Below are 27,409 nucleotides of genomic sequence, written 5' to 3'. Positions count from 1 at the left end.
AAGGTATTAGTCAGGGTTTTAAAAGGGAGTGGCCCTTAGTTGTATATGTGAAGGCCTTTTCGAGATATTTTCCAGATAATTTATTTATATATGTAATACCACGAACAGTATTCCTGCCAAGATTCCAAGGGCTTTTGATTTCGCCATGCAAAACTTTTTTATTTTCTTCTACTTAATATGGTAGGTGTCACACCCATTTTACAAAGCTTTTTCCATAGTTATATTTTGCTTCAATAAAACAGTCAAATTACCATGTTTCATCCCTATTCTCATATTTGGTATAGAATTATTCATTTACTCAAGTTATTATGAAAATTTACTCAAGTTATCGTGTTAACGGACAGACGGACGGACGGACGGACGGACGGACATGGCTCAATCAAATTTTTTTCGATACTGATGATTTTGATTTATGGAAGTCTATATCTATCTCGATTCCTTTATACCTGTACTACCAACCGTTATCCAATCAAAGTTAATATACTCTGTGAGCTTTGCTCAACTGAGTATAACAAGTAAAGGTGTCTAAGTTCGGGTGTAACCGAACATTATATACTCAACGTGAGCTTCAATTGTACATTTCATTTCAGATAAATTACTTTTCTACATAACACGTGGCACCGCCAGTTTAGAAAAAAATGTCTCCCCATTTCCTCTTATAATAAAACCTGATAAGTGAAATATCATTGATTCAAAACTATTTTTTGCTAAGTTATAGCTTATTATTCTAGCCTGCGACCCTTTTAAATTTTTTTTATATCTAAGTTGCCGTGGTCTTTAACCGTTCCCGTCTATTTTTACAAGAAATATTTTCTACTATAGGGAAAATTTGTGTACCCAATTTTATTACGATCCGTTAATTTTTCTTCGAGTTATGGCTCCCGAAACATAGAAAATTGCTTTGTCATAAAAGGGGCGGTGCCACGCCTATTTTTTAAAATTTGGAGTTTTTCCTAATTACTGTTATAATTCAATTTAAAACGTAAAATTCTATTGATACAAAGATCTTTTTGCTAAGACATAGCTTATTATTTTCCTCTACAAATCTTTTGTATAAAAGTGGGCGAGGTCTTTAACCGATCTCGTCCATTTTTTCTAGAAATATTTCCTGCTGTAGGGAAAATCTGTGCACCCAATTTTATTACGATCCGTTAATTTTTCTTCGAGTTATAGCTCCCGAAACATAGAAAATTGCTTAGTCATAAAAGGGGCGGTGACACGCCTATTTTTTAAATTTGAAATTTTTCCTATTTATTGTTATAAATCCACTTGGGAAATGAAATACCATTGATATGAAGATCTTTTTGCAAATATATAGCTTATTTTATTCGTCCACGACATTTAAAAAAATTTTTATTTATCAGTGGGCGTGGTCCATAACCGATTTCGTTAATTTTTCTTCAAAGCATTCCTTAAAGTAAAGGCAAACTCTCTACCGTATTTTGTTACGATATGTTCAACGATTTTTAATGTATGATTAATAAAATTTGTAAAATTGATTTTATCACAAGTGCGCGGTGCCACTCCCATTTTAAAGAAAATTTTTAATATTTTTATCGAAAGTCTCAATATCAGTCCATACGTCAAATTTCAACATTTTAGGTGCATTATTTACTAAATAATCAGGTTTTTTGTATGTTTCCAAAATGTTATATATATAAAAAGTGGGCGTGGTTATCATTTGATTGCGCTCATTTTCAATACCAATCTATTCTGGTATTTTAAAAGGGAGTGGGCCTTAGTTCTATAGGTGGACGCCATAAAGGTGGACCAGGGGTGACTCTAGGATGCGTTTGTACGATATCGGTATCAAATTAAAGGTATTAGTCAGGGTTTTAAAAGGGAGTGGCCCTTAGTTGTATATGTGAAGGCCTTTTCGAGATATTTTCCAGATAATTTATTTATATATGTAATACCACGAACAGTATTCCTGCCAAGATTCCAAGGGCTTTTGATTTCGCCATGCAAAACTTTTTTATTTTCTTCTACTTAATATGGTAGGTGTCACACCCATTTTACAAAGCTTTTTCCAAAGTTATATTTTGCGTCAATAAACCAGTCCAATTACCATGTTTCATCCCTATTCTCATATTTGGTATAGAATTATGGCATTTTTTTCATTTTTCGTAATTTTCGATATCGAAAAAGTAGGCGTGGTCATTGTCGGATTTCTGCCATTCTTTATACCACGATAAAGTGAGTTCAGATAAGCACGTCAATTAAGTTTAATAAAGATATATCGATTTTTGCTCAAGTTATCGTGTTAACGGCCGAACGGAAGGACAGACGATCGACTGAGTATAAAAACTGGGCGTGGCTTCAACCGATTTCAACCATTTTCACAGAAAACAGTTATCGTCATAGAATCTATGTCCCTACCAAATTTCACAAGGATTTGTAAATTTTTGTTCGACTTATGGCATTAAAAGTATTCTAGACAAATTAAATGAAAAAGGGCGGAGCGACGCCGATTTTGAAATTTTCTTTTATTTTTGTATTTCGTTGCACCATATCATTACTGGAGTTGAATGTTGACATAATTTACTTATATACTGCAAAGATATTAAATTTTTTTTTTAAAATTGGCTTTTAAAAAATTTTTTTCAAAAAGTGGTCGTGTTCGTCATCCGATTTTGCTAATTTCTATTTGGCTCACATACAGTAATAGGAGTAACGTTCCTACCAAATTTCATCATGATATCTTCAACGACTTCCAAATTACAGCTTGCAAAACTTTTAAATTACCTGCTTTTAAAAGTGGGCGGTGCCACGCCCATTGTCCAAAATTTTACTACTTTTCTTTTTTGCGTCATAAGGTGAACCCACCTACCAAGTTTCATCGCTTTATCCGTCTTTGGTAATGAATTATCGCACTTTTTCGGTTTTTCGAAATTTTCGATATCGAAAAAGTGGGCGTGGTTGTAGTCTGATTTCGTTCATTTTAAATAGCGATCTGAGATGAGTGCCCAGGAACCAACATACCAAATTTCATCAAGATACCTCAAAATTTACTCAAGTTATCGTGTTAACGGACAGACGGACGGACGGACGGACGGACATGGCTCAATCAAATTTTTTTCGATACTGATGATTTTGATTTATGGAAGTCTATATCTATCTCGATTCCTTTATACCTGTACTACCAACCGTTATCTATATCTATCTCGATTCCTTTATACCTGTACTACCAACCGTTATCCAATCAAAGTTAATATACTCTGTGAGCTCTGCTCAACTGAGTATAACAAGTAAAGGTGTCTAAGTTCGGGTGTAACCGAACATTATATACTCAACGTGAGCTTCAATTGCACATTTCATTTCAGATAAATTACTTTTCTACATAACACATGGCACCGCCAGTTTAGAAAAAAATGTCTCCCCATTTCCTCTTACAATAAAACCTGATAAGTGAAATATCATTGATTCAAAACTATTTTTTGCTAAGTTATAGCTTATTATTCTAGCCTGCGACCCTTTTAAATTTTTTTTATATCTAAGTTGCCGTGGTCTTTAACCGTTCCCGTCTATTTTTACAAGAAATATTTTCTACTATAGGGAAAATTTGTGTACCCAATTTTATTACGATCCGTTAATTTTTCTTCGAGTTATGGCTCCCTAAACATAGAAAATTGCTTTGTCATAAAAGGGGCGGTGCCACGCCTATTTTTTAAAATTTGGAGTTTTTCCTAATTACTGTTATAATTCAATTTAAAAAGTAAAATTCTATTGATACAAAGCTCTTTTTGCTAAGACATAGGTTATTATTTTCCTCTACAAATCTTTTATATAAAAGTGGGCGTGGTCTTTAACCGATCTCGTCCATTTTTTCTAGAAATATTTCCTGCTATAGGGAAAATCTGTGTACCCAATTTTATTACGATCCGTTAATTTTTCTTCGAGTTATAGCTCCCGAAACATAGAAAATTGCTTAGTCATAAAAGGGGCGGTGACACGCCTATTTTTTAAATTTGAAGTTTTTCCTATTTATTGTTATAAATCCACTTGGGAAATGAAATACCATTGATATGAAGATCTTTTTTGCAAATATATAGCTTATTTTATTCGTCCACGACATTTAAAAAATTTTTTTATTTAAAAGTGGGCGTGGTCCATAACCGATTTCGTTAATTTTTCTTCAAAGCATTCCTTAAAGTAAAGGCAAACTCTCTACCGTATTTTGTTACGATAGGTTTAACGATTTTTAATGTATGATTAATAAAATTTGTAAAATTGATTTTATCACAAGTGCGCGGTGCCACTCCCATTTTAAAGAAATTTTTTAAAATTTTTATCGAGAGTCTCAATATCAGTCCACACGTCAAATTTCAACATTTTAGGTGCATTATTTACTAAATAATCAGGTTTTTTGTATGTTTCCAAAATGTTATATATATAAAAAGTGGGCGTGGTTATCATTTGATTGCGCTCATTTTCAATACCAATCTATTCTGGTATTTTAAAAGGGAGTGGGCCTTAGTTCTATAGGTGGACGCCATAAAGGTGGACCAGGGGTGACTCTAGGATGCGTTTGTACGATATCGGTATCAAATTAAAGGTATTAGTCAGGGTTTTTAAAGAGAGTGGCCCTTAGTTGTATATGTGAAGGCCTTTTCGAGATATTTTCCAGATAATTTATTTATATATGTAATACCACGAACAGTATTCCTGCCAGGATTCTAAGGGCTTTTGTTTTCGCCATGCAAAACTTTTTTATTTTCTTCTACTTAATATGGTAGGTGTCACACCCATTTTACAAAGCTTTTTCCAAAGTTATATTTTGCGTCAATAAACCAGTCCAATTACCATGTTTCATCCCTATTCTCATATTTGGTATAGAATTATGGCATTTTTTTCATTTGTCGTAATTTTCGATATCGAAAAAGTAGGCGTGGTCATTGTCGGATTTCTGCCATTCTTTATACCACGATAAAGTGAGTTCAGATAAGCACGTGAACTAAGTTTAATAAAGATATATCGATTTTTGCTCAAGTTATCGTGTTAACGGCCGAACGGAAGGACAGACGATCGACTGAGTATAAAAACTGGGCGTGGCTTCAACCGATTTCAACCATTTTCACAGAAAACAGTTATCGTCATAGAATCTATGCCCCTACCAAATTTCACAAGGATTGGTAAATTTTTGTTCGACTTATGGCATTAAAAGTATTCTAGACAAATTAAATGAAAAAGGGCGGAGCGACGCCGATTTTGAAATTTTCTTTTATTTTTGTATTTCGTTGCACCATATCATTACTGGAGTTGAATGTTGACATAATTTACTTATATACTGTAAAGATATAAATTTTTTTTTTTAAATTTGACTTTAAAAAATTTTTTTTTTTTAAAAGTGGTCGTGTTCGTTATCTGATTTTGCTAATTTCTATTTAGCTCACATATAGTAATAGGAGTAACGTTCCTACCAAATTTCATCATGATATCTTCAACGACTTCCAAATTAAAGCTTGCAAAACTTTTAAATTACCTGCTTTTAAAAGTGGGCGGTGCCACGCCCATTGTCCAAATTTTACTACTTTTCTTTTTTGCGTCATAAGGTGATCCCACCTACCAAGTTTCATCGCTTTATCCGTCTTTGGTAATGAATTATCGCACTTTTTCGGTTTTTCGAAATTTTCGATATCGAAAAAGTGGGCGTGGTTGTAGTCTGATTTCGTTCATTTTAAATAGCGATATGAGATGAGTGCCCAGGAACCAACATACCAAATTTCATCAAGATGCCTCAAAATTTACTCAAGTTATCGTGTTAACGGACAGACGGACGGACGGACATGGCTCAATCAAATTTTTTTCGATACTGATGATTTTGATTTATGGAAGTATATATCTATCTCGATTCCTTTATACCTGTACTACCAACCGTTATCCAATCAAAGTTAATATACTCTGTGAGCTCTGCTCAACTGAGTATAACAAGTAAAGGTGTATAAGTTCGTGTGTAACCGAACATTATATACTCGACGTGAGCTTCAATTGCACATTTCATTTCAGATAAATTACTTTTCTACATAACACGTGGCACCGCCAGTTTAGAAAAAAATGTCTCCCCATTTCCTCTTACAATGAAACCTGATAAGTGAAATATCATTGATTCAAAACTATTTTTTGCTAAGTTATAGCTTATTATTCTAGCCTGCGACCCTTTTAAATTTTTTTTATATCTAAGTTGCCGTGGTCTTTAACCGTTCCCGTCTATTTTTACAAGAAATATTTTCTACTATAGGGAAAATTTGTGTACCCAATTTTATTACGATCCGTTAATTTTTCTTCGAGTTATGGCACCCGAAACATAGAAAATTGCTTTGTCAAAAAGGGGCGGTGCCACGCCTATTTTTTAAAATTTGGAGTTTTTCCTAATTACTGTTATAATTCAATTTAAAAAGTAAAATTCTATTGATAAAAAGCTCTTTTTGCTAAGACATAGCTTATTATTTTCCTCTACAAATCTTTTATATAAAAGTGGGCGTGGTCTTTAACCGATCTCGTCCATTTTTTCTAGAAATATTTCCTGCTGTAGGGAAAATCTGTGTACCCAATTTTATTACGATCCGTTAATTTTTCTTCGAGTTATAGCTCCCGAAACATAGAAAATTGCTTAGTCATAAAAGGGGCGGTGACACGCCTATTTTTTAAATTTAAAGTTTTTCCTATTTATTGTTATAAATCCACTTGGGAAATGAAATACCATTGATATGAAGATCTTTTTTGCAAATATATAGCTTATTTTATTCGTCCACGACATTTTAAAAAATTTTTTATTTAAAAGTGGGCGTGGTCCATAACCGATTTCGTTAATTTTTCTTCAAAGCATTCCTTAAAGTAAAGGCAAACTCTCTACCGTATTTTGTTAAGATAGGTTTAACGATTTTTGATGTATGATTAATAAAATTTGTAAAATTGATTTTATCACAAGTGCGCGGTGCCACTCCCATTTAAAAAAAAATTTTTTAAATTTTTATCGAGAGTCTCAATATCAGTCCACACGTCAAATTTCAACATTCTAGGTGCATTATTTACTAAATAATCAGGTTTTTTGTGTGTTTCCAAAATGTTATATATAAAAAGTGGGCGTGGTTATCATTTGATTGTGCTCATTTTCAATACCAATCTATTCTGGGTCCAGATAAGCTCGTGTACCAAATATGGTGAAGATATCTCGATATTTACTCAAGTCATCGCGTTTAAGTGCGTTCACATTAAGCGACGCGACACGTAGCGACAAAATATTCTTTGCATGTATTCTTATGGAACCATGCACACATAGTGACAGTTGGACGACACTACACGACCAAGTTGGCCGATTAGGCAAAAACGCCGCGAATATTTTGTGGAATGTGTCGCTACGTGTCGCGTCGCTTAGCGTGCACGTACTTTTAAAGGACAGACGGACGGACGGACATGGCTCAAACAAATTTTTTTTGACACCGATGATTTTGATATATGGAAGTATATATCTATCACGATTCCTTTATACCAGTACAACCAACCGTTATCCAATCAAAGTTAATATACTCTGTGTGCAAAGCACTATTATATTATTTTTACACCTCATTTTTCCTTTGAGTAAAATGTTATAGATTGACACACAGCCTTATCAGCGAAAATTCATCTGCTATTGTTTAGGTCACCAGCCTAAATATTTTTTAAAAGAACTTTCGGGTCACCCTAATGCGCCCCGTACTTTGATTATTATCGGTAACTGTCCTTGCACCGCCGAGAACTAATTGAGTAGGGCAAAACTTGACGAAAGTTAGTAATCGGCGGGTGCCATGGACTCTTTCCTTTCTTTTCACTTCACTTTCTTTCTGAACGTCCGCAAGTGAGCTCCAGCAACCAAACCGAAGGTAAGAAATCCTTTTGTTCAAGTGTAAATTCGATAAAATTAAGCTAGCGTGATTCGGCAAATACTTTCCAATTTAAATTTTCCACTTACTTTTGAATTCTCGAGTAAAGAAAGTTTGTTATTAATTAGATTAGTGAAATTGTTGTTTTTTCCTCAAGACACTAACTAGTTCCTTTTTATTTTTCTATTTGGTGTTACGTGCGAACGAATCCCCATCGTCCCGAAGCACACGTAATCATTGGTCCTATCGCGCCAGGAAAACCGAAGTGAACACAATATTCAGCCAGCGCATTAAAATTTAAAGTGCAAATTTATCAGCAAAATTATTTAGAATCGACGGTGCAAATTTGCAAGAAAATAAGTTGGAATTATAAAGAAATACCAACGATCAGCCATTAATTAGCGACGAGTGGTAATAGCGAGCATTCAATGCGCACAGTCATCACATCATACAGTCCGCACATCATATAATCATCGCATCATACAGTCAACACTTCATACAGTCCGCACATCATACAGTCCGCACGTCATACAGTCCGCACGTCATACAGTCCGCACACTCAACACATCTAACCACATATCATAAAAACAAATCATCACTTAAACGATACAAGGTACGTTGGTTTTATTGGTTCATGCACCAGCACTTTTTGTGCAATACGTGAACGTATAGAAGTGAACTTTTGATAGGTTTATAATTCGAAGTAGGTGGAAATTTCGTGTTTTTTTTAACACACCAATCGCCTTTTGACTATCGGTTGACTCCCCCACCAGTGGTAAGAGTCCTCCGACACAGCTCAAGGCAGACAGGCAGTGTTTTTTTTTTTTTTCTCTTTCGTCACTTCCACTGCACTGTGCAACATAAGACTTAGGGATTGTTTCCTTTCATTCGAAAGTTCGATAAGAAGTACACAACACCTTTATTTCCACCTGGTTGATGGTTTTTGTAAACTTGTCACAAATTCACTTCAGTGTATATACACTTGTACACAATATTCACGCCACTGCGATTTATACACCATTGGATGGCTAGTGGCAACTGAGGCTTGTAGCAGACAATATTCACTTACAGTCCATATAAAGTTATTTTGAAAATTGTGTATTAAGCCGAGAAAAAAAAATCAAAATAAATAAGTTTATTACGCTTTTCACGTTCGAAGAAGTACACAATTGCGTTCAATTTATTCAATTTTTTAGAATACTTATTTGGTTTGGCACAATTAGCCCACTTCACTTTCATCAAATACCAATTTTGACACATTAAATTTGCATCCAAATTTCTATCTGTGTCACTTGTAGAGATTTCAACAACAATACACAAATAATTAGGCACATTTAATTTTGAAACATATTTTTATCTGTGTCAATTCTTATAATTTCGCTTTCGTTGCAAGCACAATACTCCAGAATCATTACTTCCGCTCTCGTTCCTTAAAAGAGACAAGATATTTAAAATAATGAAAAAAATGGAGACCTACATAAGAATGACAGACTGCATAGTGAAGTTTGAGCAGGAGTTCAACGCGAAGCCAATCGCTGAACAAAACAAACACACCCTTGCAATACAGCAAGAGGAGCTGAAATCACTATGGAAGAAGACAAAGTCACTTTATGAAGGTCTCCTCAACTCTACAGATATAACGAAAGAGGACATGCAATCCATTAAGCAGAAAAATAAAAGCTGTTTCGCATGCTATATGAAATGCATGGCTACAATCGCTGCTGAAGTGGAAAAATTAACACCACCTGCAAATGCGCCTGCCACAAAAGTGGAAACCAATCCCAGTCATGGACATAAAATTCGGCTGCCCTTGCGATACCGATGTGTTTAAAGGTGATTACCTTTCTTGACCGGCTTTTAGAGATATGTTCACGACCTTATATATTCTCAACAAGGATCTGCAAGATGTTGAAAAAATTTACTATCTAAGGCAGAAGAATCAAGGGGAAACAAAAGAAATAGTATAGAGGTGCTCCCTGACGAATGCAGGTTTTGACACAGCCTGGAAAAACTTAAAAGACAGGTATGAGAATAAGCGTGTCCTAGTGAACACGCAATTGAAGCTTTTGCTTAATCTTACGGCAGTCGAATACGAATGCGGAACAACAATAAAAAAATTACAACGCGAAATAAATAATTCCATATCAGCGCTTCCATGTCACAAAATCGACATTACAAACTGGGATGCAATTATAACATACTTATGTTCCACAAAACTTCCTGAATCCACCTTGGCGCTATGGGAACAAACCGTAGAGAAAAAACGGACATCCCAAAATGGGAAGCTATGGACAAATTCCTGTCCAGCCGTTTTCAGACTCTAGAAACCGTGTGTGACATAAAAGGGTAGCAAACCATACAAGCCGCCCAAAACTCACACGAATAGTTCAAAGCAAACGCCTACAAAACTTGGACTTTACCAAGCCAGTGTTCCAACAACGGCATGTAAAATGTGCAACAGTAAGGAGCACAAATTACGAAACTGTCAAAAATTCCGCAAGCTGTCCACGGCAGACAAAATAGCTTATGTGAAAAGCAACAACTGTTGTCTGAACTGCTTGTCGGCTGGACACACAGTGACAAGATGCACGAGTCCATTCAACTGCAACTCATGTCACTCAAGGCACAACACCTTGCTCCACCTTCCGACAGCTCATCCAAACACAACATCAAAAACGCCCCAAAGGGGGAACCAACATAACAATGATAACATACCCTCCACTTCATAACAGGCATGGGCAAGGATGGACTCTGAAAAGAGAAAAGAAAATATTAATAGCATCTCTTCCTGCCATGCACATACAACAAAGGGGGTATTACTAGGTACAGCACGAGTGAAAATAAAATATAATGGGGTGGATTTCTCCACGAGAGCACTTATAGACTCTGGGTCTGAATGTTCGTTTATAACAGAAAGACTCAAAAACAGAATACATCTGCCATCGAAACGATTGCACGACCAAGTTTCAGGCATTAATAATACACCATCTGCGCAGGTGAAAGAATCCTGCTCCATAAGACTGGGTTCCCTTATAGACCCCTTAGTATGCATTGATACAGTGGTTCTGGTCCTTCCTCAGTTGACAGGGGATCTTCCAACATGCCAGGTTGACGCAATGACTCGACGAGAGTTCCCTGATCTTGTTCTGGCGGATAAAAGGTTCTTCGTTAACGATCCAGTCAACCTAATCCTAGGAGGCGACATTTATCCTCAAGTAGTTCTAGACGGCATACGGAAGAACGTCTTAAATACGCTTCTCGCTCAAGAAACCGTCTTCGGTTGGATATTAGCCGGTCGCACAGAAGCAACTCAGCCAATTATTAACCGAGTATCTTTTTTTAATGAAATCAGCATCGAGAAACAATTGACTTCCTTTTAGGAGCTAGAAGATATACCTAAGAAGGCACTTTACAAAGCGACAACAAAAAGGAATACCGATGGGAAGTACATCGTAGCTCTACCATTCAAGCAGGGGTTTCCGAACAGCCTCACATTAGGGCCCTCTCTGAAAAGCGCTTGCTCTCAGTTTTACCGAAACGAGACGCGCCTATCGAAAACGCCAGCCCTACAAACTGAATACAACAGAGTATTAGCGGAATATGAAACACTAGGGCATATGACAAAAGTTCCTACAATGTTCTCTCCCCATTCAACAAATTGCTATTTTTTGCCTCATCATGCGGTAATAAAAGAGGAGAGCACGACTACAAAAGTAAGAGTAGTTTTTAAAGCATCGTGTCCCACTGCTAATGGCACTAGTTTTAATGACGTGTTATACCCCGGCCCCGCTCTGCAGGCCGACCTGACAATTCTGCTCCTTCGTTGGCGATTCTTCAAATATGTCTTTAACAGCGACATCGAGAAGATGTATCGCCAAATATGGGTAATGCCCAACCAAACCCAGTTTCAAAGAATAGTATTTCGTAACAATCCAGGGGATCCTATCAACGTCTATGAATTAAAGACAGTAACGTTTGAAGTTAACTGTGCTCCTTATCTGCCAATAAGGACACTGCACCAACTAGCAGATGATGTAGAGACTTCCTCACCCATAGCAGCCAGCATTCTGCGAACAAGCATGTACCTCGATGACATGCTAGCACGAGGCCATAGCATCGAGTCAACAATTAAAGCTGGAGGAAGTCACCCACGCACTACGGTCAGGAGGTTTTTCTTTGCGAAAGTGGACTTCGAACTGCAGCCGAATACTGAAAGGAATACCAAAATCCCACTTGCTAAACGAAGATTTTCTGGAATTCGAGGATGCGAGTACAGTCAAAACATTAGGCATCGGATGGAACGCGCATTCGGATTATTTCTATTTTACCGCAAACCCTATCGAAAATCATGAGGACCTGACGAAAAGGGCAATACTTTCAGCGATCGCAAAACTCTTCGATCCCTTGGGATGGCTCGCGCCAGTCATCATAGTAGCCAAGATCATAATGCAAAACATCTGGCTGGAAGGAACTGACTGGGACGATTCAGTGTCCACGCGTACCCTAGATAAATGGCAAACCTTTACGAAGGACTACCCCGATATTAACAATATTCAGATACCAAGATGGGTAAATTTTACACCAAATGTGGACGTTGAAGTACATGGGTTTTGCGACGCATCCGAAAAAGCCTATGCAGTACAATATTTCTTAGGGCAAAGGTTAATGAGGAGGTCCACGTCAGCCTACTAATGGCGAAAACAAAAGTAGTAAAAACAATTTCGCTACCCAGATTAGAACTGTGTGGAGCAGTCTTGTTAGCCGAAACTTTAGAATCAGTGCGCGAAAACCTGAACCTGGGAAAATTCCATGCACATCTATGGACTGACTCAACGATCGTTTTAGCGTGGATTAAAAACCCCCCTGCTCTTGGTCAACATTTGTTGCTCATCGAGTAACCAAAATCGTAGAAAAGGTAGGGAACAGTGCCTGGCACCACGTAGAGTCTGCATCAAACCCAGCAGATTTCGCAAGCTCTTTGAGGTGGCAGGGACCTTCTTGGTGACAAGAAGACCATTCAAAGTGGCCAAATCAAGAAAAACAGTATCATAAAAATATTTAGCAAAAGCGCGTAAAAGCCTTTACCGCATCAAAAATAAATGGGAATGGGGATATCCTAGAAAGATTTTCAGAACTTTCAAGAGCCTTGCGGGTCATATCATATATTATGAGGTATTCGCAAAGAACCAATCGTAAGACAATATCTTCCTTTAAAGCGGAATCGTACTTCATTTCACCCGATGAAATTCAGGCCACGACAAGTTGTTTAATAACTATCTACCAACGGAAGCATTATTCGAAGGAACTTTCGAGTATAAAATCCGGGAAACTCATCGGTTCAAAGAGTGAAATCCTGCCTCTTACCCCCCTTGTCGATGAAAAGGGCATATTGAGGGTGGGCGGTCGTCTTTCAGGGGCCAAGGATCTTCTCTACAGTGAACGGCACCCGATCATTCTGCCGTATGACTGCCGGCTCACACGACTTCTTATCCAGTTCATCCACAAAAATACTCTGCATGGTGAGAACCAACTTATGTTTCGTCGCCTACGCACATAATATTGGATTCCTAGGGTCAAAAATATGATCCGATCGGACATATATAACTGCAACCCCTGCACCATATTCCGCAAACGGACCCAAACCCAACTTATGGTAGATCTACCTCCAGAACGAACTTCCCTTTCCCGGGCTTTCACCAATACGGGGGTAGATTTTGCCGGACCATTCGACATCAAATCTTATAGCGGAAGAGGATGCCGCATTTCAAAGGGTTACGTCTGCCTCTTTGTCTGCTTTGCCACCAAGGCGATTAATTTAGAAGTCGCCTGTGACCTCAGTACCGCCGCCTTTTTAGCAGCTTTCGATCGGTTTGTCGCCAGGCGAGGATGTCCGAAGAACATATACTCCGACAACGGAACAAACTTCGTCGGTGCCTCTCGAGCACTCCGATCCGAACTCAAAGCTTTCCTCACCGATGCGCGTAACCAAACCCTATCGAAGTATCCTCACCAAACCCTTCAATGGCACTTCATACCTGCAGCCGCCCCTCATATGAGCGGACTGTGGGAAGCTGGAGTCAAAAGTTTTAAAAACCACTTCAAAAAGATAGCGTTGGTCTACAAATTTACTATGGAGGAGTTCAGTACCCTTCTTTGCAGAGTTGAGTCTTGTCTCAACTCGAGACCTCTGAGCCCCTCCTCCAACGACCCGTCCAGCTGGGATCCACTCACTCCGGGACACTTCCTCATTGGCGGTCATCTACTAGCCCCACCAGAGATTGACGTCACTGAGAATCGTGCCTCACTTGTCAACCGCTGGGAGAAGGTGAAGGCATTACATCAAACGTTTTGCAAACGGTGGAAGTCCGAATATCTCACCGAATTGCAAAAACGCACCAAGTGGAAACACCCACAAGCCAACCTGAAACAAGGGGACCTGGTAGTCATAAAAGAGGAAAATTTACCTCCGAACGAATGGAGATTAGGACGAATAACCAAACTCCATTATGGAGCCGACAATCGAGTTCGAGTCGTCGAGCTTGATACGGCGAGAGGGCACACGACGAAACCAATTACAAAGTTGGTCTTGCTTCTCCTTGCGAGGAGAGGGTCGGAGATCTTTAATATCCCACTTCTCATTCTCCCTAATTCCACTTCTTTTCTAGTCAGGGTGTGACACCGAGTTAGGGATCTGAAGCTTGTCTACAATTCTTATTATCCTATTACAAATTAGCCAAGACCAACAAACCCTTCATGCAACACTCCTTAGGAACAAATTTCAAAACAACGATGCGGTTGGCCAATTGCATTGCTCTTTAAAATAAGTCTAGGTTTAAATGCTTTCTTATCAGCCATGAAACTATTATACAACAGGAGAATTTCCTGTCTGCAAACCTATATTTTATCTAAACAGTAGTACACCTTTGCAGATGGCATTGGGTTAAGATTGGCTAATGTTTCGTTATACAGGTGAATACGAGCTCAAGTGGGAACGCGTGGGTTAGGCCATATCTATATATATAACTTAACTAATTCACCTCGGCGCAAGACTTGCTTTCATGCGCCCATGGCCTTGCTTTGGGCATGAGTGAAATGCAAGCTCCTATGTTTGGCGGAGCCATTCACACACCTCCTATAGTGGCGGAGTCACACACAACCGCTCCTTAGTTTCACGGAGCCAAAAAAACTGCCTATGTTTTGGCATGAATGAAATGTACGCTCGTTTAGCGGAGCCATTCACACACCTCCTATTTGGCGGAGTCACATTCATTCAAACAAAAAAATAGGGGGCCAAACCAACACGTTCCCAAAATTTTACTCATGATAATGGCATATCTTCAACATGCTCCTCTAAGACTTTCATGGCTGACAAAAAAAAGTTTTTCCCTAAAATTTAAAGCTGATAGCTTAGTGCACAAAGTTTTTTTCTCACGTGCGTGGAGCACAAAAAGTTTCCAATCATTTTTTATTTTAACTTTTATTTCAAAAAAAAAAAAAATTACCCTATGAAGCACTGATCGGGGTATTGGAGCAAAGCGATAATTTTGGGGAAATTATGTTTTCCGAAATTAAGCTCAAAAGCATACTAAATGGCTTTAGAAATGGAAAAAAAAAACCCGGTTTCTAGCGCTGCTGTCCTCATAGAACGCATCAAAGAAATTTAGAACAGTATAACACCTGTTAACGAATTTAGTAGCCTCAACGCCACGACGGTTTCAAGATGTTATTAAAAAACATTATTATTTAGTTTACGTGAAGCTGTTCATACCAAAACAAGTTATTTGTGTACGGTATGTACGTTGTTTTTTTTTGTTTCTTTCCCATAAATTTGCTATTTTATGTTAAAGTGAGGGTTTTTGTAGTTTATTATGAAAATCAATAAAACAAAATGAGTCAGTTATACAACTGTATAATCCCATTTTTCAGAAAAATTATTAGCCTTTCAATCCAGCGGAAAAAGGGGGTATTTATTTATATAGTGAGGTATTTTCATATTATCCATTTTGGGGACTTCCTTAAGAACAGTGGACGACCTTTGGAACTCGCCAATACCCAATTCCCCATAGGTGGGAGAAGCGCCCCATGCTATTAAGGTATCATCAGCTGATATGACAATAGAAGTGTTTCCGCATCCGATATCAGTAATGTTCCACCCAGATAAGTCCTGAACAGGTTTTGGGTACATATTTGCTTCTCACGTCTTCTTATTTTGCCCAAATAGAAAGAGTACGCCAAGCTCGTTGATGACAAGACTAAAAGTTGCGCGACAATATACATTACGTCCACCACGTCCTTGAATGTCGAAATATTTTATTAAACAAGGTACCATCTCGTCCTTAGGCTCTGCATGACCAAGGCGCCCAAAGCCGCCAAATCCCCAGCTATACACAAGCTTCTTAGAATCAATGGCGACCGTATGATTATTACCGCAGGCGAAGTCGACAATTTGAACGTTCTCTACAGGTGTTACATGTCCTTTCTTGCTTTTATCAATATAAAGTACGATTTTTTTTGGAGACGTTTCAAAGTGAAAAGATAATTTGTTCGCATTGACGAAATACTTTGCATCTGTGTTATGTCCCAATTGACCGTATTCGGGTAACCCAAATGTATGCAAATTACCTTTAATGTCGAGAATCACTGAAAACTCGGCTCCACAACATATACGAATACTTGGCGGACCACGGTAGTTTATTGGGGTTGGGATATTTACCACCGGCTGGGTGTTACCTATACCACATTGGCCAGACTTATTCTCTCCGCAGGCATAAACAGTACCTGTCTCAGTCAAAAAGAGGGAATGGTGCCGACCACATGCAACTTGGACAATGTTGACGCGTTCAAAACCAGGAATAATAGTAGGTGTTTCGCATATTTTCACATCAGGTAATCCCAAGTGACCGAAAGGATTGCGGCCAAAAGAAATCGCCTTACGATCCATGTTTATTAGAAGGGTGTGAGTACAAGTCGGACTACTTGCACAATAACGATACTTTTCATCAGTAAATTGATGAAGGTTATAAAGATTGGGTCGAACTTTCGCCACATTTTTGCGATCCCGTTTGCCAGTCAAATCCCATGTCACCATTCCGGAAACTAGCAACTGGCCCGGAGTTTTGTCCAGGGATGCAAGTAGATCTTCTGGCAATTTCGTAGGGGGATCTAAATCCTCATTAGGAATTAAAACCTCCACTTGGTCTGCGGTAGACTGGCCGTCTTCACTGGAAGCATCGCTTAACACAGCTTTGAAATCCTCTTGCTTTTTTGGGCGACGTTTGTTAGGGCCAGCACCGTTTCCACCAACTTTACGTTTTGCAGGCATATTGCTTATTCTTTAATAAGATGATGTATGGATAGATATTGTACTTCTACACGAAAAAAAATGTATTCTTTATTCGCTTATTACACGGAATTTTAAAAACGGGTACAGCAAAAGCGGTGCCGTAGATCTCAAAATAAAAATTTTTTTCTCACCTTTTATTCGTGTTTTTGGCTTGAATGAGTCTTATTTTTTAAAAGTAATACCCTTCCTTCATATAAAATCCTGAAATTTAATGTTATATTTACCATGCAAAAATCTCAAAACAAATTCGGGCGATTACACCGTAGAAAGCGACGCTACAAAGAAAACCACTGCGTTTCCTGGAAATAAAAAGGGAAAAGTAATGACTAAACAAAAAAGATAAAATCGATCAGTATACTATGTACCGCGTGTTTTACATTCTTGATTTTTTTTTTCATTCAGGAAGTGGAAAAGTGTAGTACATGCCAAAATTTCTACACTTCACTTCTGACCGTCAAGTAGTCAAGCATCACCAATCACACTTTGAAAATGGTGCATGCATGAGTTCAAAATTGCTTCGTTCTGCGCATCTACGTCACACTTGACTGCTTCAGCGAATGAAGGAAAAAAACGAGAGCTGAAGGCGAATGACGTAAAAATTGCCCATGCAAAACAGCTGAACTAATGTTTACATGCGCAATGCGCCACCATATATAATTCCAGCATGGTCAACCATTGCAACACAGATGCTGCCACACTACATGTCGCGTATAAAATATCTCTATCAATCATTTGGTCGAGATTCGAATACTTAATTCTACGTATTTCAGCATTTGCCATCATCCGGTGGCAAAATCCTGAACCAGATAAATAATTTTGCATGTAAATGCAACATCAACGATTTGCGCCAGATAAATCCAGACCAGAAGTTTGGTTCAGTTGGTGAGCCAGATAATTTTTTAATTACTTCTTTGGCAACGCTGCGTTTAATAAACCTACTTTTCAAAAATAGATGTTGCTGCTTAGCCTTTCGCCGTATGTGTTAAATGAAAAACAGCGGCGGTATGTGCCTATTACATTTCGCGTGTGCGAAAATTTCACGACATCTGCTTCTCAAGTCTCTCCATGATCCAGAGCATTCCCGTGAGAAATGAGCGTGAGCCGGAGCTGTAAAACTTAATGTTAAATGGTGAAAACGCAACTGCGCAAGTTTTTTTTATACACTTACAACAGTCCAGTTGCGAATTCGTGAGGTGTGGTGGCATGCCAGGTGTGGTAAAACTAAGACGCACCACGAATTATGTAGCGCCAGCTCCGCGACATCGACCGACCAAAGCTGAAATATGTAAGGTGAAATACCAAAGCACCATCTACATGGAATTATGGGTGCTAAAATCAGTTTAGCCGTTTTTCCCTTTGCCCCTTCTTTATAATAATAGCAAATATTAAAAAACATCCTCATACATAAACCCACTAGCCATCCATGTTGACGAAATCAACGTAATAACACTTGATTATGTTTTTAGAATGACTCGTTTCACGGCAACTCGCGTCGAGACAGAGGGGCGTTCCAGGAATTTCTCCCTGCCATGCCGCCTTTGCGCCGCAAATCACGGCGTATGATTCTGCGCACAATACCGCAGGATGTCGACTGAAGGGAGGTGGCAGGCGATTCGAAAACATAACTACTGCATCAACTGTTTGTCCCCTTTCCACAGTCACGAGGTGTGCACAAGTAAGGACAAGTGCTATCGATGCAACGAACATCATCATACTACCCTTCATCGGGACAAAACCAAGGAGTGGAGGCAAACAACGAGCGACTTCCTCGATGACGGAGAAAGCTCCGACGGGGTCTTATCCCTGGCCGTCACAGAAAGAACAAAGTCTTGGGCGCAACAAATGGATGATCAGGATGCAGAAGAAGAAGAATCAAGAATAGCGACATTGGCCCCCACGGAAAGAACCAAGTCTTGGGCGCAATAAATGGATGATCAGGGTGAAGAAGAAGAAGCAAGATTAGCGGCATTGGCTACCCTACCTAAACAACAGAGCGGCTCTGAAACACGTCCTTTCCGACCGCTATTACGGCACGAAGGACAACGACAATTAGAAACCGAAGCACTACGAACAACTGGGAGCAAGCAGCAATCACGCGTCGGTGGCTCTGAAGCACGTCCTTTCCGACCCCCCCTCCCCTTCCTGTTCTACTCATGTGACGTGGTGACGCGGAAACGCGTCCTTTCCGCTCATGGCGGCGCACATCGGGTAGAACGGTCCCGTATGAATCCCGAGAAGAAGACCGCGGGCGAGCACTTGGCCGACGAAAAGAAGTACCCAAACGTTTTAGGACCGGCCGAGTTATAACAACCCCAGCTACACCATCGATAATAAGACCATTTATCGCGATCGCACCCACGGCAGTCGTTCGCATCGAGTCCGGAGGACGCCTGCATCTGGTACGCGCACTCATCGATCCCTGCTCCCCAAACACAGTGATCGATGCCAATTTGGCGAATGAACTCCATCTGGAGCGCATGCATTCCACGTCACCACCGAGATGTACAATCATATTGCGCGGGAAGTATGGGGTAGCAGGGAGGGTAATCACCCAAGCTACAATAATAACACGCCATAACCGTCTCAACCCGATCGTTAGCGTGGACTTCACAATCGCAACGCCTTTTCAGTATATGCGGTTAGCAGACCCCGATTTTTACCACGCATCACCAGTGCGACTTACACTCGGCGCTGACGTTTATGCTAGTCTTATGATCAGTGGCACGCCACCGTCCACAATTAACGGGCTACTAGCTCAGGCCACCATCTTTGGCCTGGTCATCTCGGGGGCCTACCAACAATAAGCCAATCACATAAACATTTTTACATGTACACTTTATTCCAAATCCACATTTTAATCTAATAAGGTGCATTGAACTAAATAGAACGACGTGTTTATGTATTAACCATTTTTCTCTCATCCACAGAATTTATCGAGAAATGGGAGCCATCCCCACAAGGCGATGGAGAACAACCTACGCATACTTTATTCCATCTTTCTTTCACCTAATATATCGCTAGATTAATAATCTTAGATGTCGATTCGGACTGGTTGTTTGTTCTCAGCTTGCTCGCCGCAAGGGGGCCAGCATGTTTAGGTCACCAGCCTAAATATTTTTTAAAAGAACTTTCGGGTCACGCTAATGCTCCCCGTACTTTGATTATTATCGGTAACTGTCCTTGCACCGCCGAGAACTAATTGAGTAGGGGAAAACTCGACGAAAGTTAGTAATCGGCGGATGCCATGGACTCTTTCTTTTCTTTTCACTTCACTTTCTTTCTGAACGTCCGCAAGTGAGCTCCAGCAACCAAACCGAAGGTAAGAATTCCTTTTGTTCAAGTGTAAATTCGATAAAATTAAGCTAGTGTGATTCGGTAAATACTTTCCAATTTAAATTTTCCACTTACTTTTGAATTCTCGAATAAAGAAAGTTTGTTATTAATTAGATTAGTGAAAGTGTTTTTTTTTCCTTAAGACACTAACTTGTTCTTTTTATTTTTCTTTCTGGTGTTACGTGCGAACGAATCCCCATCGTCCCGAACCACACGTAATCAGCTATGCAGATGCCGGAGTCCCGCTAATTTGTAGGTAAAATTGAAAAGAAGCATGACGCAAATTGAAAGAGAAGCTCAGTATAAATCTCTTCGGAGGTAAATCGAGTCAGGTTTCTAATATGTTTTTGAAATAAATTTATTTACCTAAAAAATTTCACGCAAATACTAACCCTTAAAACATTCTGCCTACTGTGGCTATCGTATACCATTCTTAAATGAAAATGCGCGATTTTAAAAACCTCTCAACAGTAGCAGGTCATGCATTATGCATGTACAATGTACATTGTACATACAAACATACATGAGTAAGTATGGATACAGCGTATTTCAATTATGATGACATCAAATGTAAAAATAGTAGGTAGATACATTCACATGAAAAAAGTTTTCTTTTATTCTTTTTGAAATGAACAAAGTACAGGAAAAGGAACTACATGTTTATAAATATTTCCATTTATTAAAATATCAATTCACTTCATATACATATATACATAGATACATACGTAATTCAACACCAAATTCAGTAAATGAAAAATTCAAAGTAGTAAATATGAATTCAAAGAAAATATAAAATATTTAAAAGATATTCATGCGACAATTTAGTAAAACTTTAATAGAACTTTTAGAAATTTACTTTTTCCAGTAAAATATTATTGAGCCTAATCATAAGTAAATCATTTATTGTGTTACTGCTTAATATGGAGCGCTGCTTTGTGAGAATTTTAGATAACGCACTGAATACTCTCTAATACCAGCAAGGAATGCTACGTTGTCCAGCAATATTTCTCTTTTCTTTTCCATAGATTCTAACAGTTTGGCAGCAAAAGCATTTCAAGTCATTCTTTTTAATTTTACTTTACATATTAGCCAATCTCTGTAGAAATCACCAATGATGTTTTTCTCAGTTTGAAGTTGCTTAGTACATTGCGCCATTGGTTTGAATGCATTGACAAAGCTTTCTACAAAGCTCGAATCGATTTCAGTGTGAACAGGCAACTCGATCTCGTTCCTATTTATGTGGTCTTTTAAACTCAACAGGGACTCCATCATTTCAAAAGTTGAGTTCCAGCGGCTGATGTTGTTCAGAGGTGGCATACGTATATCCACAAAGTTACGACCGCGCCTAATACTCGCTGAGCTGCAAGTTGAATTGTATGCGCAGCACATTTAACTATGGCCATTACCGAATTTCAGCGATCCTCGTTTTTTGAAGGAACCTTCAATTCATCATTTTGCGGGTCTTACATTTCCTGCTGGAGGTGTTTGGAGGCTTTTGTCACGTTTCTTCCGTTGTCTGATGTAATTGAATATAGTTGTGTCAGTTCAATTTGCTATTCCCGCAGGCATTTTAATATTTCCTCTTTTAAGAAATGTGCCGTATGGCTCTTTTTCAGTTGTATCATACCAGTAGTGTTTATCACACTTTTAAAATCTTTGATGTATTGAATATTTATACCAAATATACTTTTTCCAATTCTTGTAGCAATATCAGTCTTTTAACATAATATTTTCTTGGAAAAGTTTTGTTTCAAAATATTTTTATGTTATCTACGATATGGTTCACGTCCTCAGCAATATTTTTAGAATTCAAAGTTAAATTAAACTTTTTTTCGTAGGGTGCAATCATTTGCTTAAAATATAATACGTCGTCGAAAATTCGAAATGGTATGTTTTTTACAGTTACCAGTACAACACAACATTTTATAAACTCTGTTTTATTTAATTTTACACCGCTTGGGTTCTTATTTGCACTTGTGGATGGTTCCACTTCACCAAAGCTATGTTTATGTATGGTCTCGTAGTGTATTTTAATGTTTCCTAATATATGTCCCTTAAGCTCTTTTTCGCATAAAAGGCTTTTTGACAAATTGGTATCTTTATTAAAGGCCACATGTTTTGCCTTTTCAATATTCGATGTTTTCTCCATTTTTTTCTTTTTTTATTAATATACAAATAATAAGATTAAAAACAATCTACCACGTACATATATATAACTTTTTTTCGACTGATTAAACTCAACTTTTTGCATCTGCACCGTAGGAAGAAAAATCGGAATTGCTCCAAAATTCGATCTCTCACCATAAATGCTAAGTTCAACGAACGTTCGTTAAAATAATTTTCGTATTTGAGAGACCGCAGGCAATAATTTTATGTATACTTATCGAAAAAGAACGAGCGTACAAAACAACCGATCGCGGCAGAAAGGCTGCAGTGAAAAGTTGTTTATCTAGTCTCTCAAAAACGAAAAAGGTATACATATATTTAATGGTAATTTCCGATCAGTTTTATTAATTTATATGTAGTTTTTCAGCTTTACTGATCTATTAGGGTCAAGTGCAAATAAAATGTGATTTATTTCACCATTTAGCCCAACGTTTCGATAATTATCCTTATCTTCTTCAGGGGCGGTCTATATTTGTTTATAGCAAAATACAAAAGACAAAAACAACATTAGAAATAAAATTACAAGATCTAAATTACATAGTTTCAAACAAAGTTTTGCACAATTATAAATTTGAATTTTACATGAAATATTACTTCACAAACAATTATTTATATTCACTCACATTGGTATTTAAAAAACGATTTTATTATTACTTTACAAAAAAAAATTAAATGCTACCATCACTATATGGTAAACTTGTCAAACTAAAACTAATTATCTGTGTCATAGGCATAATAAGTAAGTCGCGGCTATGTCTTGTGTATCTTCTTTCTTGTTCATTGCCTTTTCTCTGTTTTGCATTATTCTTAGGCTCTCGAGTGTGTACCTTGTTCTTTCTCTCGTCTCTTTGTCTATTATTTTTGTTGTTGTGAAATCTACTGTATGTTTGTTGTTTACCGCGTGTTGTGATAACGCCGTGCTGTGTTTTTCTTTGTTGATATCGGCTTGGTGCTCTGCAAGTCGTGTTTTTAGCGCCCTCTTCGTAGTGCCAATATATATTTTGTTGCAATGTTCAGTTTCATTTCCTTTGCACTCTATTTGGTATACCACGTTACTTTGTTGTTGTATGTCGATCGGGCTTTTTGTTTTTGTAAAGAATGTTGATAGAGTGTGGTTAGATTTGTAAGCCAGTGTTACTTTTGGGTTTTTTGTTATGTGTTGTGCTAGATTTTCTGAGAGCCTGGGAATATAGCTCGTACTAAAATATTGTTTTGGCTCATTCGGCGACTCTTTCGTTGTGGTTTGTGTGGGAATATTTATTAATTCTTGTTGTTTACGGTCAATTAGATTACATATTAATTTATTGGGATAATTGTTACTTCTTAGCGTCATTTTAATTTTTTCTATATTAGCGTTATGAAAACATTGATTGCTGATGGTCAGTACTTTATGTATGAAATTTTTGGCGATATTTAATTTATACTTAAAGGGTTGTGATGAAAAGAAATTTATTAGGCGACCAGACGATGTAGGTTTTGTGTACCAGTCAAGTATAATTTTATTGTTAGCTCTATATATGCGGGAGTCTAAGAAGGGGATGTTGTTGTTTTTTTCCATTTCAATGGTAAATTGCAGTCTATTGTGGTATTTGTTCAGTGTACTTAAGATAATTTTCGTGTCGCTTCGTTTTATTATTGCAAATACGTCGTCTACGTATTTGACAAGAAATTTGATACCAGTGTTTTGTTGTTGGTTCAGCTCAGAGTATATATTGTGTATAAGGTCGTCCATCACAATGTCCGCTATGGTGGGGGAAAGTGGGTTACCCATCGGCATTCCAAATGTTTGTTGGTAAATATTGTTATTGTACATGAAATAGTTATTTTCTTTTAAGCAGAACTCTAATATGGTTAAAAATTTGTTTTTCGGTATGTTTGTGTGTTGTTGGACTTTTTCCCATTTTTTCATGACCATATTTATTGCTTAAGCCGTCGGTATGTTGGTGAAGAGCGAGGCGACATCGAACGATACTAACACATCATCATTGCATACATTTACATCAGCTAATCTATTTTTCAAGTCAAATGAATTTTTAATGTTGTAGTCTTCTGATATTAGTGGCGTCAAGATTTTTCCTAAATATATGGACAATTCATAACATGGAACATTTATAGAAGACGAAATTGGACGTAAGGGGCATTCGGGTTTGTGGATTTTGGGTAAACCATAAAGTCTCGGTGCGGTTGCTGCCGAGCTTGCGAGCTGTTGTTTTTCTCTGTAGTTTATGTACTTTCCTTTGTATAATTCGTTTACAATGCTATTGTTTTTCTTTTGCAGTTTTGTTGTGGGATCGACTCTGACGACTTTGTATGTGTTCTTGTCGCCTAGTAGTTGGTTCATTTTCTCCATATAGTCTGTCTTGTATAGCACAACAGTTCTATTTCCTTTATCCGCATCCGTAATAACTATGTTGTCTCTGTGTAAATGTAAAAATGTTCTAGTTTTGTTGTATGTCTCTATGATAAATTTTTCGGCTGAGTTTTGTTTTATATTACTTTTGAACTGTAAGATTCTGTGGCTAACTTGGCTTCTCGCGACTTCTTTATCTTTTTCGTTATCTATAGTTTGAATTACTTGTTCTATTTCTGCAATTGTATGTATGGGTGAAAAATTAGTATTTGTTGTAGGTAGTGTGAATTTTCGTCCCAGGGATAGTAGCCACATCACATCTTCGGGAAATTCGATGTTGGTTTTGTTCACAAACCAATTGCTGTTTATGTTGATTCCTAGTTTTCTTATTTTTTCGTATTTATGTTTTTTCATTTTCGCTTCTAGTGTTGCTTCTTTCTCTTTTGCTATCTTCGTACTCAGAATTTTTTGTTTGGTGATGAACTGGTCAAATTCCTGGTCGCCTAATGCATATTTTAATTGTTGTTGTGCGTGAAAAATTAGATCTTTTGTTGTTTTGATGTTGATGTTGGTTTGTGTAAGTTCTATGTTTAATATTTTCGAGAGAAATTTCTGTTTGGTCTTTTCAATTTTTGTTTTTACTCTTTCGGACGTTGTTTGTATTTTTATGTATTTTACAGTATTCGTCAAGTGGTTTGGTGTTAGTTCGTATCTCTTGCATTCTAATAAGAATTTTAGCTGCTCAGTTAGCTTCGCATATTTGATTTTTTGTTTACTATAGTGTTTGAGTGTCATACAGATATGATCACCGTATTTGAATTTCATGTGTTTGTAGAAGTGTTTCATTTTTCCCCTTTCTTTGTTGCTTTTGTTGTTGGTTGCTATAAACTTTGTTTTTACCGGTAGGCTTTCCGGGAGTAACTATTTAATGGTAATTTCCGATCAGTTTTATTAATTTATATGTAGTTTTTCAGCTTTACTGATCTATTAGGGTCAAGTGCAAATAAAATGTGATTTATTCCACCATTTAACCCAACGTTTCGATAATTATCCTTATCTTCTTCAGGGGCGGTCTATATTTGTTTATAGCAAAATACAAAAGACAAAAACAACATTAGAAATAAAATTACAAGATCTAAATTACATAGTTTCAAACAAAGTTTTGCACAATTATAAATTTGAATTTTACATGAAATATTACTTCACAAACAATTATTTATATTCACTCACATTGGTATTTAAAAAACGATTTTATTATTACTTTACAAAAAAAAATTAAATGCTACCATCACTATATGGTAAACTTGTCAAACTAATTATCTGTGTCATAGGCATAATAAGTAAGTCGCGGCTATGTCTTGTGTATCTTCTTTCTTGTTCATTGCCTTTTCTCTGTTTTGCATTATTCTTAGGCTCTCGATTGTGTACCTTGTTCTTTCTCTCGTCTCTTTGTCTATTATTTTTGTTGTTGTGAAATCTACTGTATGTTTGTTGTTTACCGCGTGTTGTGATAACGCCGTGCTGTGTTTTTCTTTGTTGATATCGGCTTGGTGCTCTGCAAGTCGCGTGTTTAGCGCCCTCTTCGTAGTGCCAATATATATTTTGTTGCAATGTTCAGTTTCATTTCCTTTGCACTCTATTTGGTATACCACGTTACTTTGTTGTTGTATGTCGATCGGGCTTTTTGTTTTTGTAAAGAATGTTGATAGAGTGTGGTTAGATTTGTAAGCCGGTGTTACTTTTGGGTTTTTTGTTATGTGTTGTGCTAGATTTTCTGAGAGCCTGGGAATATAGCTCGTACTAAAATATTGTTTTGGCTCATTCGGCGACTCTTTCGTTGTGGTTTGTGTGGGAATATTTATTAATTCTTGTTGTTTACGGTCAATTAGATTACATATTAATTTATTGGGATAATTGTTACTTCTTAGCGTCATTTTAATTTTTTCTATATTAGCGTTATGAAAACATTGATTGCTGATGGTCAGTACTTTATGTATGAAATTTTTGGCGGTATTTAATTTATACTTAAAGGGTTGTGATGAAAAGAAATTTATTAGGCGACCAGACGATGTAGGTTTTGTGTACCAGTCAAGTATAATTTTATTGTTAGCTCTATATATGCGGGATTCTAAGAAGGGGATGTTGTTGTTTTTTTCCATTTCAATGGTAAATTGCAGTCTATTGTGGTATTTGTTCAGTGTACTTAAGATAATTTTCGTGTCGCTTCGTTTTATTATTGCAAATACGTCGTCTACGTATTTGACAAGAAATTTGATACCAGTGTTTTGTTGTCGGTTCAGCTCAGAGTACATATTGTGTATAAGGTCGTCCATCACAATGTCCGCTATGGTGGGGGAA

General features: G+C 37.5%; 1 protein-coding gene and 1 pseudogene across 24 annotated transcripts in view; one reads left to right on the top strand and one right to left on the bottom strand.

Moving 5' to 3' along the window:
* LOC137236879 (protein eva-1) overlaps positions 1 to 27,409 on the top strand; it is a 3,007,131-nt gene that overhangs the window by 1,314,160 nt on the left and 1,665,562 nt on the right. The gene's annotated exons all lie outside the window — the stretch shown is intronic.
* Positions 15,802 to 17,181, bottom strand: LOC137238667 (protein RCC2 homolog pseudogene; annotated as a pseudogene).

The sequence above is a fragment of the Eurosta solidaginis genome, chromosome 1 (genome assembly GCF_040869045.1).
Source record: "Eurosta solidaginis isolate ZX-2024a chromosome 1, ASM4086904v1, whole genome shotgun sequence".
NCBI lineage: Eukaryota > Metazoa > Arthropoda > Insecta > Diptera > Tephritidae > Eurosta > Eurosta solidaginis.
Note: the sequence above shows the minus strand (reverse complement) of the source record. Positions and strands in the feature narration are given on the sequence as shown.